Genomic DNA, 13,350 nt, shown 5'->3' with positions numbered 1-13,350 from the left:
CACTCCAGTGTTCTTGCCTGGAGAATCCCAGGGACGGGGGAGCCTGGTGGGCTGCCGTCTCTGGGGTCGCACAGAGTCGGACACGACTGAAGCAACTTAGCAGCAGCAGCAGCAGCAGTGCATCACCAAAAACATATACCCATGGGGATTTCCCTGATGGTTCAGTGGTTAAGACTTTGCCTTCCAACACAAGGGGTGTGGGTTCAATCCCTAGCTGAGGAGCTAAGACCCCACATGCCTCGTGGCCAAAAAACCGAAACATAAAACAGAAACAATATTATGACAAATTCAATAAAGACTTTAAAAATGGTCCACATTAAAAAAAAATCTTAAAAAATATATATACATATACAAATATTCACAGCAGCATTATTCATAATTATTCATAATAGCCAAGAACAGGAAACAACTCAAATGTCCATAATCAGTAGCTGTGGTATGTTTATGTCAATACAGTGGAAAATAATCCAGCTACTGCTGCCTGCACAATATGGATAAATCTTACAATGTTGAGGGAAAGAAGTTAGAAGAATACAAAAAGATGAATGCATTTACATAACACCCCAAAATAGGCAGAGGTGATCTATAGCCTGAAAATTCAGGACAGTACCACCATGGAGAAGGAAGTTACATGAGGAGGCAGGCCTACGGAGAGTTTCCACGGTGCCGGTGGCTCTTCCTTTCTCGATCTTTGTTAAGAATAAACGGGTGTGTTTGTGGAATAGAAATTCACTACACCACACCCATGGAATCTGGGCTTCTTTCTGTAAGTTAAACTTAAACCATTTTCCTTTAAAAGCAAACCCACCTGGATGCCTCCTCCTATGCAAAACCAAACAGAGCGAACTGATTTAGTTATCTTGTGGTATAAATTTATCTAAGCAGTCAGGTCGGATAAGATCAAGAGACACCAGGCCACGCTCCCTCACCGTGCCTGCTCCCAGCTCTGTCACTTGTGAGCCTGTGGTTCTGAGGGAGTTTGATTCCCTGGGTCTCACGACTCATTGATAAAAACAGCTGGGAAATTATGAGACTCCAATGAGATATAATGAGAGCAATGTGTACTCATAGGAGTGGTATCCCAACATTGGTTCCCAGGACTGTGGCGCATATCATAGCAGATGCAGGTAGAAAGCAGGGGGAACCTGGGGAGACTCAGGGAGACTTTGAGGAGCTGTGGGGGAGGGTTACTCTCCAGAGTTTTAGGGGCCAGTAGCAGAGGTTCTTTGTGAATTTTCATATCAACTCGAACAGGAATTACTGTACTCCTCACTGCTGGATCCCTAGAGTCGCTCCATAATAAGCTTTCTATTAAAAGAAACACTTTTCAGGTCACGTTTGGAAATGATACACACGCTTCCCTCGGGAAGCATCCAATCTCCTTCACTCCCAGTTTCGCTCTCATTCTGTTTTAAGCTTCTGCCTTCATGAGACTTACAGTTTTGGTGGGTCTCTCTATATATGTCTTCGATCTCCTCTGAGTCCCAGGTTAGGAATCAGGACTGTTTCAGGCAAGACTGGAGAAGGAAATGGAGGCCCACTCCAGCGTTCTTGTCTGGAGAATCCCATGGTCAGAGAAGCCTAGCGAGCTACAGTCCATGGGGTCACAAAGGGTCGGACAGGACTGTGCACAGCAGTAGCAGCAGGCAGGACAGTGCTTGGAATAGCAGGCGTGGCCTCTCCGCCTTGGGCCAAGGACCAGCAGCATCAACACTCCTAGAAGCCTGTGAGAAAATTCCAGGCCCCGCCTTGGTCCCAGTGAATCAGAATCTGTGCCTTAACAGGTGATTTCACGTGCACGTAAAGGAGTGAGAGGCCCAAGACTGGAGGTCACAGCCTCGCCCAGGTAAAGGGGGTTCATTCCGACAACCCCTGTGTGAATGGCCTCCCCCCAGGACTGGGCCCATACCAGTGGGTCATGGTGCTGAACCTGCTATTCTATTTTCCAAACTCAGGGTCACGTTTTCCTGGAACTCGGGAGTGGGCAGGAAAGGGCAGAGGACAAAGGAGGTGGGGGAGAAAGGAGGTGGAAAGAAGGTGTGTCTGGCCTCATTTCTCTGCAATGCTCAGGAAAGCCATTGGAAGGGAAAGAAAGGTAGCTTGGAGCACTGAGTAGCGAGGAGAGGGGTGTCTCCTGAAGCTTAGCCGATTGTCTGGTTCACTTCCAGCTCTCTACGTGGCAGCTTCAGGTCTTACACAAATCACATCGAGATGGGCTGGGACCCGGGACACTTTGCTGCAGTCCATGCACCTGGACAAATGCCTCCTCAAACAACAAAATACAGAGAAACTTGAAGGGACTAAAAATATTACTGCTTGCATGCTCAGTAGGGGCAAATTTATGGACAAGATACAAAAAAAAAAAAAAAAAAACCACAAAAATCCAACTGCCACTTCTGAAGAGCTGGGAGCAAAAATAAGGTGTGAGGAGCAAAAGTAGAGTGTCAGGCAAAAGCAGGGTACTGCACACGCCCCTTGCACTCAGCACCACCAAAAGGATGGGCAAACCACCTAAGTCACTCCTCCAGCCCGACCCCTAGACACACCCCTACTCTTACCCCATATAAGAACCAGCTAGCTCACCTTGCTCAGGGAGCAGGCAAGGGAACCTGTTTACTTCTTTTCATTCCCTCCTGTTTCAGCAGGGGCCCCAATAAAGCCTTGACTCAAGTTCCTATCTGGCCTCTGATCAATTTCTATTGATTAAGGAAGACCAAGAACCCTGGCTGGTATCAACATGACCTTTCTTGGCCTCAGTTTATTCAACTGTCAAATAAGGATAACTAATAGTATCTACCTCTGAGAGCTGCTGGGAGGATGAAAGGAATCAGTATCTTAAGTGCTTACAACCATGTACCATGATAGCACCCAAGGACCTCTAGGGAAATGCTGATCAAATACTATATGGCCAGGAAAATTAATACACTAGACAGGAAGGGGGAATCCCAGAAGAAAACAGCTGACTAGCGCAACTTATTTTTATTGATTCTCTCCTACATGCTAGACACACAAAGCCTCGGAGATAAAACAATGAAGATCCTGGCCTCTGGAGGAGTTCACAGTCTAAGGGGGTTTGAAAGCAAGGCTGTTCATAAACAAGGTGTCTGAGTTCAGCATTCCATGTTTCATTTTTTAAAAAATCAACCAGATAGACCAGGGGGTGTTTGGTTGGCAAGGTCAGAAAGGGATCTAATTAAAAGGAAAAAAGTCTCATTTTCCAGTGGATGACACTGGGAGAAATGTCCACTTTCTTAGCATTGAGGTCTATATATAAGCACCAAATTTCTACCCTCAACTTACTTTTTAAATTACTGTTACGGTTGCATAAGAATTTAATTTTAAAAGGACTTACTTCAGGAACGCCCAGCTCTCTATGCCTAGCCCCTCACTGCTACTTAATGATAGGATACATTAAATTCTTCAAGAATTTAATATTAACTTCTCAACCACTAAATACTGCTAGCTGTCACCTTAGACTCTATCAGGCAACATATTCCTAGGAAGTCTAAAAACAAAGATCAGCTTGCTCATATCCACCCTCTCTGACCAACAGTAGTTATGAAAGGTGACTAGAGTGTAACACGTATCCACTGGCCTCAGAAATCAGATCATTTCCACTTCTGCCTTTGGGAAGGACAGAGTCGTGCCTATGAAGCCTAATGTATTCAGCTTCAACCTGAATACCTTATCTTTGATTGCTTGATGTTGGTGCAGGACCAGTTTAAACACTCAGCCCTGGCTCTTTAACAAAGTGGCCCTTTCCTTCAGAGCCATCAGACATTAAAGACCCACACCTGCCAATCCACAAAACAGCCAAACAAAGTGAAATAGGGCAAAATTGCCATCCTTAGGAAAGCAGTGAATTTCAGGCTGTGAAGACTGGAAACTAGTTTGAGTCACTGCACTTGCGGTTTTGTTCAAATCTTACAAATTATTTGCGTGTAATTTCTTCCCCAGAGGAAAGTGAAAAGGAGCCATCAACTTAACTCAAAGGTAAACACATGCTCTTATTTCCTCCCCCTTGGGATGATGGCAAAGGAGACAGACACAGAACAAAAGTTAACAGGCCACGGCTCACATTATGTAACCCCGAGAGGACGCTGTTACCCAAGCCAGTGCTACTGAATGACAGTCATCATTTTACAGAGGCCCATCGTCTTCGAGCACAAATGCCCTCCTCCAGGTGCTGTTCATCTGAGCCTCAGACCAAGCCCACGAGGCAGGCTAGCCAGGAAGGATTGGTCCCAAAGAGTATCAGGGGAGACTGAGGCTCAGAGACGGCAGTGATACAGGCTCGGGATGGGAGAATTACAGGTGGGGCCAGGACTTAGCTCTCAATTCTTCCTCTTCGGTTGTTCCCCATTCACCTAATTCAACTGAACCTTCCCAGAGTTTAAGAGATTCACAGAAGATAAACTAATGAAATGCCCAGAATCTCTAAAGCCAACAACAGAGCAAATATTTTCAACCTGATCCCCGAAATGTTCGCTCCTACTGTGAATGAACCTCAACAGGGGTGTGCACTTTAGGTCCCTTCATTTCCTCCCATCTACAAGAACAATGAACATCAGTGAGTGAGATGAGGGAAGGATGGGCTGAGACACCCACACCAAGAAAACTGACCACCCCTGAGCTGCTCAGGAGTGCTTTTCTGGTCAAAACAAACAAACAGACAAACACCAGTTCTATGAATACAGAGTCAAGACCCAACACCTTGACTGAACATCAGCCATACTCGACTGAGACCAATACACTGACTTTACCAAAACCACAGTAATCTGATAATAAGCAATTTAACATTGTTCTGAGGACTAGACTCATACCCCATTCCTCTACAGCCTCTCTCTGCCACCCTGCCCTCACCCACACAAATCCTCCTTGGTGTGCTGGTCTTGGAAGCCCTTGGCTTTCTTGCATATAATTTTTCCTTAGTCCCAATCATGGGTACCGTAGCCCTTATGGGAAGGAGAAGGCAACGAACATTTAACAGTCTAGCTGCATATCAGTTACTTTTCTATGAGCTAGATCTGGCTCTGATCTTACAGGCAAGAAAGCTGTGGCTCAGATGTTAATTACCTTGCCCAAGTTCCCACAGCAAATTAATGGTGGAGCCACATTTCACATTCAGCTCTGTCCCACTCTGATGCTATCTTCATGCTCTATTAGCTTCGACTCACAATGGTCCATGGACCAGCAGCACCTGCATCAGTGGGAGTTTGTTTTAAGTGCAAAATCCCTGACCACAACCCCTACCGAATCAGAATCAGCATCTTAATAAGATCCCGAGGTGCTCCTTGTCTATGAGCTGGAGAAGTGCAGGTAAGCTACAGCACACTAGGTTAAAGAGGTGAGAAACAGTCTCTCTCAGAGGGGACAATGTTCCCCTGCATCACAGCTCTTGGACTCAAATACCCTGGCACTTGTGTGGTGCTAAAATGGACCAGGACCCTACGGTTCTTGTCCCCCCCGTCCTCTGCCCGCCGTCTGCCTGTGGAAAAACTTTAGCCAAAGAACGAGCTTCATCAGAGCAGTGAGAACATGCAGAAACAAAGGAAAACAGTCAAAGGAGAGCAAATAATACTAGTCATTAAGCTAGTCAAGGACCTTTAGTTCCTTCTCAACGGCTATAGACAACATTCTGAGCCATATTCTGAGCTGTGAGATAGATACTGAAACTCCCACCAGGTGGAGAAGTTAAGTACATGATGATCAGACTGTAGCCATGACATCAGTTCAGTCGCTCAGTCGTGTCCAACTCTTGCGACCCCATGGACCACAGTATGCCAGGCCTCCCTGTCCATCACCAACTCCTGGAGTTTACCCAAACTCATATCCATTGAGTCGGTGATGCCATCCAACCATATCATCTGTCATCCCCTTCTCCTCCTGTCTTCAATCTTTCCCAGCATCAGGGTCTTTTCAAATGAGTCAGCTCTTCACATCAAGTGGCCAAAGTATTGGAGTTTCAGCTTCAACATCAGTCCTTCCAGTGAATATTCAGAACTGATCTCCTTTAGAATGGACTGGTTGGATCTCCTTGCAGTTCAAGTGACTCTCAACACTCTTCCCCTCCACCACAGTCAAAAAGCATCAATTCTTCAGCGCTCAGCTTTCTTTATAGTCCAACTCTCACATCCATACATGAACTGCCACAAGTCTGAGAACTGGCCTCAAGAAATGGAAACAGACCCTGTAACTAAAGATTAACTGTACTTTAAACAATCAAGATGATGCTGGTCAGACCACTAATGACAATTTCAAGATGACTGTCAGAGCTGACTGTGCAGTTCGTGCATGTAGCCCCCGCCCTCAGCCTATAAATGCTCTAGCCCACCGGTTTAGGCATCTGGCCTCCCTCCACTCCAGGTTGCCAGCATCCCACATGAGGCAAACTTTCCTTTCTGCCAGCCTTGCCTCTTTACTGGCTTTTGAGCAGCAAGCAACTGGACCCCCTTTTTAGTTACAGTGCTAAGTGCCATGTGAACCCTGTTTAAGGCACAGTTTGTTTTTTTAAGGGTAGTCTTGACACAGTTCCACAACCACTCAGAAGATGATGCTAAAACATTTATCACCGTCCAATCTTAAGGGAGAAGATAAACATAAGCTGCCCGGTCGGACCTGTCCATTGTTCTCCAGTGGATCACGACAAAAAAGCCTAAACATCGACTTAGTCGTCTTTGTCGCCACAAACGCCCCTATATCTAAAGATCACAGGGAATTAGCCATGAAAACCATCCCACTGACTCAGGAACAACTTGGAGTGCAACCTTTTAATTCAGAGAAAGGACTCTGGGATGAAAGAATAACAGAAAGATCCCAGAAGATTCAAAGACAAACAGAGAGAAATTATCTAGGTACGTCTTAGTTTTTCCAAGAGCAGAAAACCTGGCCTGAAACGGATAGCCTATTTCTGCATCTCTCTCACCACCTTTTTCTTATTATTCTCCTTTCACTTTACCCACAGTGGCATTCTTACTTTTTTTTCTCTTGAGATATTTACACACTGCAGAATTTACCCTTTTAAAGTATACAATTCAGTAGTTTTAACGTATTCAAAGTTGTCCAGCCATCCCGGAATATTTTCATCACTCTCAAAAGAAATTCCATGCCCATCAACAGCCACTCCCAGCCCATGGCAGCCACTAATGTAACTTTTTATCACTTTGGATTTGCCTCTTCTGGACATTTAATAATGAAATCAAAGTATATGTGGCCTTTTGTGTCTGGCTTTTTTCATATAGCATGCTTTCAAGGTTCATCTGTGTTGAAGCATAAATCAAATTTCATTCTGTTTATAGATGAATAGTATTCCATCATTTGGATTTTGTTTATTCATTTATCAGTTGGTGGACATCTGGTTTGTTTCCACTTTGGGTCTATTATGAATATTGCTATCATGAACCTTTGTGTATAAATGTCTGCATGAAACATGTTTGCTATTCTCTTGGGAATATACCAAGGAGGAGAACTGGCCATGATACCCTGATGTTTAACATTTTGAGGACCTGCCTGTTTTCCAAAGCAGTTGCACTATTTCCCATTCCCATCAACAATGTAATGTGGGAGGGTTCTGATTTCTCCATATCCTTAACCAATACTTGTTATTATACATCTTTTTGATCATAGCCATCCCGATGGGTGTGAAGTGGTACCTCACTGAGGTTTCAATTTGTATTCCCCCAATGACTAATAATGTCGAGCATCTTTTCCTCTTCTTATTGGCCATTTGTATATCGTACCTGAGGGGGAAAAAAAGAATATATAAATCCTTTGTCCCTTTATAAATTGGGTTATTTGCCTTTTCGGTGGCTCACTGGTAAAGAATCTGCCTGCTAATGCAGGAGACGCACATTCAATCCCTGGGTCAGGAATATCCCTGGAAGAGGAAATGGCAACCCACTCCAGTATTCCTGCCTGGGAAATCCCACAGACAAAGGAACCTAGTGGGCTACAGTCCATGGAGTCGCAAGAGAGTCAGACATAGTGAGTAAACAACATTTGCCTTCTTACTGAGTTGTAAGAGCTCTTTCTTCTTGCTTATTTTTTGAAGCTCCAGTCAAGATTCCCCCTTCAGTTGGATTTATATTTGAATTAATCCCTCTGCATCTTGAACCACCATTCTCAGAAAGCCTAGGAACACTTTCTCCCTTTCTGTCCTATGAGCCCCCACTTGCTTTCAACATGAGTGCTAGGCCCTTCTGCTTTACCCACAACAAGCTCGCCCGTGGTCACAAGAACTCATCTGCTACCTCAGCGAACTTACAGAATCAAGAAAGAACTTAACAGATTCTTTGACCTCCACCACAGGTTCCAGCGGTCTCACTCTGGGCTAGGCACAGCCCTTAAGAGTTCTTATGTGCTCTGAAAACTATTTACATGCAGGCACAAGTACAATTTCACTTCCCTACTCCCTGACACCACCAACCTAAAATGCTCCTTCTCTTCTTAATAAAAGTGCTACCCTTCAGTTCCAGCAGTTTCACAGTCGAGCTCCTCTATAGAAGCTTCTTCAGCCACCACAGCTAAAATAGCTTCTCTCTACTCTGAAATAAACAGGAATCATCTGTAGAGTTCATGCACCAATTAATATCCTTAATTTATTGATGCCTTGATATTTTAGGGATAGACCAGGTGAAACCACCCACCTACAGGCGGTGTTAAACGATACTTTAGAACTGCTGGGATGTGCGAATGCAATAAAGGAGTCCTGGAAGATACACACATAACCTCAAAAATGCTCTGGGAAAAGTCTCATTGGATAAATAAAACCAAGTTCTTTGATGTTGATATGGTTTGCTGCTGCTGCTAAGTTGCTTCTGTCGTGTCCAACTCTGTGCGACCCCAGAGACGGCAGCCCACCAGGCTTCCCTGTCCCTGGGATTCTCCAGGCAAGAACACTGGAGTGGGTTGCCATTTCCTTCTCCAATGCATGAAAGTGAAAAGGGAAAGTGAAGTCACTCAGTCGTGTCCGACTCCTAGTGACCCCATGGACTGCAGCCTACCAGGCTCCTCCATCCATGGGATTTGCCAGGCAAGAGTACTGGAGTTGGGTGCCATTGCCTTCTCCATGATATGGTTTAGTGTAGTACTTTTCAGAGTCTTTGATACAATGATGCACATGTTGAGAACCTTTGCAGAGGGAAAAACCACCCAAATTGATTTGCCCTTTATAAAAACCCACCTATTAACACCACCCAACAGTCTTTTCTTCCCGATACTCTGAGAATTGCCGAACTAATTCAATGGCTGCTCAATTTCATCAGCTGGACAGCAGAAATCACATTTTCTACCTAGGTCAGGAACCAAAATTGTCTTGAGATGCCATTCACTGTTAGTCATTATTAACATGCCAGCTTACAGGAAGAGAAGAAAGAAACCATACATTGAATGTGTTTATAATTTTTCAGACCCATCTGGAGTTTTGAAATTGGAAAATGATGAAACGTGAAAAGGAAAAAAAAAATTGGATCTTAGAAATGAGCTAGTGTGGAATAATCTTGAGTGTCAGTTTAAAAGCATCCTTCAGGATGGTTGAGAAGAGCCTTCCAGGAACAGACCACAGGCTCTCTAGGACCCAGCGACAACAGCCCTGGAGATCAAAAAGAAATCAAGTATCAAAATGATGGTCTCACAGCAGACTTGGACTAGGGTGCAAAGATATCAAGTGATCATGTGCTGAGAGAAGTGAGCAACAGTGATAAGAAGCTTCCGCCACACTGAAAAGAAATCCTCCAGCAAAAAGTAGTAGTAACAGCCAAAATATAAACATCACGTTATGGAAGAGAATTTAAAAAACAGAAATGTTCCCTACTCATGTGAAGTAGAAGAAACCATTTATATTAGCAATTAGCGGATCTAAAAAATTACAGGCTAAAGACTGTGTCTATTGAGTGCTGATTATGGTCAGGAAGACAAGCATGGGCCTTGCAGTTTTATCTGTTACAACACTAAGTGGTACACTTGACTTTTTGAATAGGTTTCTGATTTACTGATAGGTTTCTCTAGTGCTAATCATGTTAAAACTAAAACAAAACACAAATGGAAAGCTGAGATAAAGCCGGACGGTCAGTTGGGACTCCATTTGGCACCACAAGGTAAGAACTGGTTCAAGTGCTGACCCCCCTCAGACACACAGTTCATTTGAGTGTTACACAAACCTTATTCCTGCCCTTGAATGTCATCTCAGGACTCTCCCTGATTCCAGCAGATTCCCAAAGCCTCTCTGACACAAAAGCAGCTAAAATTCAAGGCCATAACCTGGGCCATCATAACTCATGGTGAAATGTCAGCCCAGGACCATAGCATGGGGAACAAGGAGATGAGTTTACTATTGGGGTGTGCCCAAACAGTGCTGGATTACCAGTTCAATCACATAGCGTAATACTGATACTGCACTGTTACCCCTTAAAGCCGGCATCCCCAATCTCAGAGAGTGAAAGGTAGTCTCCCTCAGTTACTACCAGCACCGTCATCTTCCAGAAAAAATGGGAGGCCTTCACCAGATCTGACCACCACAGGACATGTCACCTGCCCCCACGGCCTGGGTAAGCTGTCCCTTCAGAGAAGACACCACAGAGAAAATTCTTTTTAATCTTGCTCATAAGTGATTCACCTGTTCTCTAGTCTTCAGGTTCAAGCTGCCAGAACTTCTTGCAGCCTCCTCACCACAAATGTCTGAGATCCTCAAAGAAAGGAAATCGGGTATTTGCTGGATTTATCAATATCAAGGTCACCAACATGAGTCTATCCAAGAGTGGCTTGGAAACCAGAGGCTAAGTATTTTACAGTATGAAAAGAAGGGGTCTTTTTTATGTAAAAATCATTCATTTGAAGAGCGATCAGATTTACCTAAAACTGGACAATGGGAAGTGGCACAGGTATCTGAAATAGAAAATGCTTGAGCCAAGCTCACAAAACGCCCCAAAGAAACCCTGCCTCTACAGATGACATATTAAAATAATGGCGTTTCAGAACAAACCTCACCTCTCTTGCATGGCCCCTGGAACAGCAGCACAGGCATCACCTGCAACTAGTTAGAGATGCGAACTTTTGAGATGACCCCTTCCCTTCACCCTGGACCCAGAGAGGCTCCGGCAAGGGCAACGCAGCCCAGGAGCAGTGGCTTAACAAGCCCTCCAGGGGACTCTGGTGCTCCTGTTTGAGAACCGCTGCCCTAGGATGACAGAAGACGCAACACACCTGGGAGGAGGGGGTCGGGAACCTGATTAAACCCTTATTAACTGAGTGGGAAGCAATCTCACCTGTTTTTGCCTCTGATCAGCACTGGCCCTCAATCTCATAGACTGATGCCACTGATCAGGGGTTGAGTCCTCAGTTCAAGGTCACTGTTAAGACACCACGTCAGAGCTCCAGCCCAGGGTCTGCTGACTCCTTCAGAATCAACCTCGGTTCTCAAACTGGGGCCTGGTTTACATGCCAGTTCTGGGGCCCAGGACTCTGAACACTGATAAGGCACCCCCACCACCCCCATCTCCTAATCTACACCATGCTGCTTCCTTCTGATAACTAGGAGAACCGGAGCGTCGACTCTTTAAATCAAAAGGGAGATAGATTTAAGGCAAGAGAGGGAAAAGAAGATAAAGAGTGATTTCAAAGATCTGAGAAACCAAACCTTTTGGTGAGGAGTGGGTGAGGGGAGAAGGCTGAGGTGACTTGTCCTAATTAAAAGGATTAGTTAATTCAAAAACACTGGGTAAAGAGACCAGTCACAGGAAGACATAAACGGTGCTTTCAAGTTTTCTTAGCACTTTTTATGCCCATTATTCCCAAGTTTCACAACAACCTGCAATGAAGGAGTGAAGGCCACTATTATCCCCATTTGACAGAAGAGAAAACGGAAATTCGCAGTGACTGACAGTTTGTCAGTCTGCACAGAAATCGGGCTGGAAACTTAAACTTTGACCTCAGATCTATTTCTAGAACCCGTGTACCAACACCAGGTAATTTCCACATGTGGCAATCTGCCCCAGAGCAGATTCCTCCACCCCCCACATCAGGAAAAAGGCGAAGAGAAGAGCCTGTAGCAGAAATGGTGGACCCCTAAAACATGGGACTTGAACAGTGTGTGGGTTCTCCTTTAAGAACTTAACACACAAACCCAACAGCCAAGGTGTTCAGCCAAAAGAGAGAGGAAAAAAAAGAGGCATATTTCTAGCCTGCATAATCATTTCTGGACCAATTCCCACTAGCAGCCTTGGAGGCGAACAGCGGCTCACTGCCAGGCTGAAGCTCCTCCACCCCCCAGGTTATGACAGAGCAGCTCTGACTCGTGTGCAGGCAAAACCCCAAAACTCAAAACAAGAAGTGAGAACAGTGGAGCTAGAAGGAACCGTCAGCATCCTCCACACTGTTCTAATCTATAGCACGGCCAGTTCCAGGGTCCTGGGGTCGCCTGGAACGCGGTTGTAGGAGATGATAGGATGGAAAGGCTATTCTTGGGACCCACCACCCTTACCCCTTCCCACCAGGTCCCTGAGGAAGAATCATTGAAAGGGCGGCGGGCTCCTTATAAAGTCCTTGGGGCTGGAGCCCAAGCCAAATGCAATCGAGGCATCCTCTCCCAAGGGTAGCATGTTAGCCCACGCTCTCCACCTGGCCCTCCCCTCCAGGTCCGGTCCTCAGCGAAGATGAGCCGGGTGGGGTTGGTGGAGTGTTCAAAAGCTAAGAAAAGGCTAGAGGAAAAATCGGGCCACCCCCCTAAGCCACGTTCCCTGCCATGTATGTGAGGCTCCATTCAGTGCGCACCGTAAGCGCTCACTGGGAACCCGGCGCCCTTGGCCACGTCTAAGGTTGAGGGGGCGTCGCCCCGCCAAGGGTCCTGGAGGCAGAGAGCCATGCCCTCCCAAACAGCCTACCTCAGTTTTGGCAGGAATGATTTTACTATAAGAAGCTAGCCAGGAAAGCGAAGATCTGGGTGATTCGTGGGTTTCTGTCGGGGGTGGAGGAACTTAGCCCAGGAGCGCAGCGGCCCCACTCAGCTCCTCCACACTGGGGGCCTCGGGGCGGCACACCCGGGACCATGCTACCGCGGGGACAGTGAGGAAAGAAGGGTTCTCTCCTCAACTTTCTCGAAGCAAACTGCTCCGCTCTGCGGCTTGCCCAGCCCGGCCCGCACACCGGGTCCCAGGTTTGGCGGTGCTGGGGGCAGGGGTGGGGGGGGGGAACCAGGGACCCGAGTCCCGCTCGGCGCTCACAAAGCAGCTGCACCCCAGCACGCAGCACCCTCTCCCGCCGCCCGCCAACTTGAAAGCATCTCCCTGGGCGCCTGCCTACTCCTGCCACCCCGCAGCGGGGTCCCTGACCTGGCCACACGCATCAGACAGCGCGCCG

The 13,350-nt window shown here is 46.2% G+C and overlaps 1 protein-coding gene across 3 annotated transcripts in view; it reads right to left on the bottom strand.

The window, feature by feature from the left end:
- STXBP6 (syntaxin binding protein 6) overlaps positions 1-13,350 on the bottom strand; it is a 262,455-nt gene that overhangs the window by 248,708 nt on the left and 397 nt on the right. The gene's annotated exons all lie outside the window — the stretch shown is intronic.

Source organism: Oryx dammah, unplaced genomic scaffold (genome assembly GCF_014754425.2).
Source record: "Oryx dammah isolate SB20612 unplaced genomic scaffold, SCBI_Odam_1.1 HiC_scaffold_16, whole genome shotgun sequence".
NCBI classification, from domain to species: domain Eukaryota; kingdom Metazoa; phylum Chordata; class Mammalia; order Artiodactyla; family Bovidae; genus Oryx; species Oryx dammah.
The sequence above is the reverse complement of the archived record's forward strand: the minus strand, read 5'-3'. Positions and strand labels throughout refer to the sequence as shown.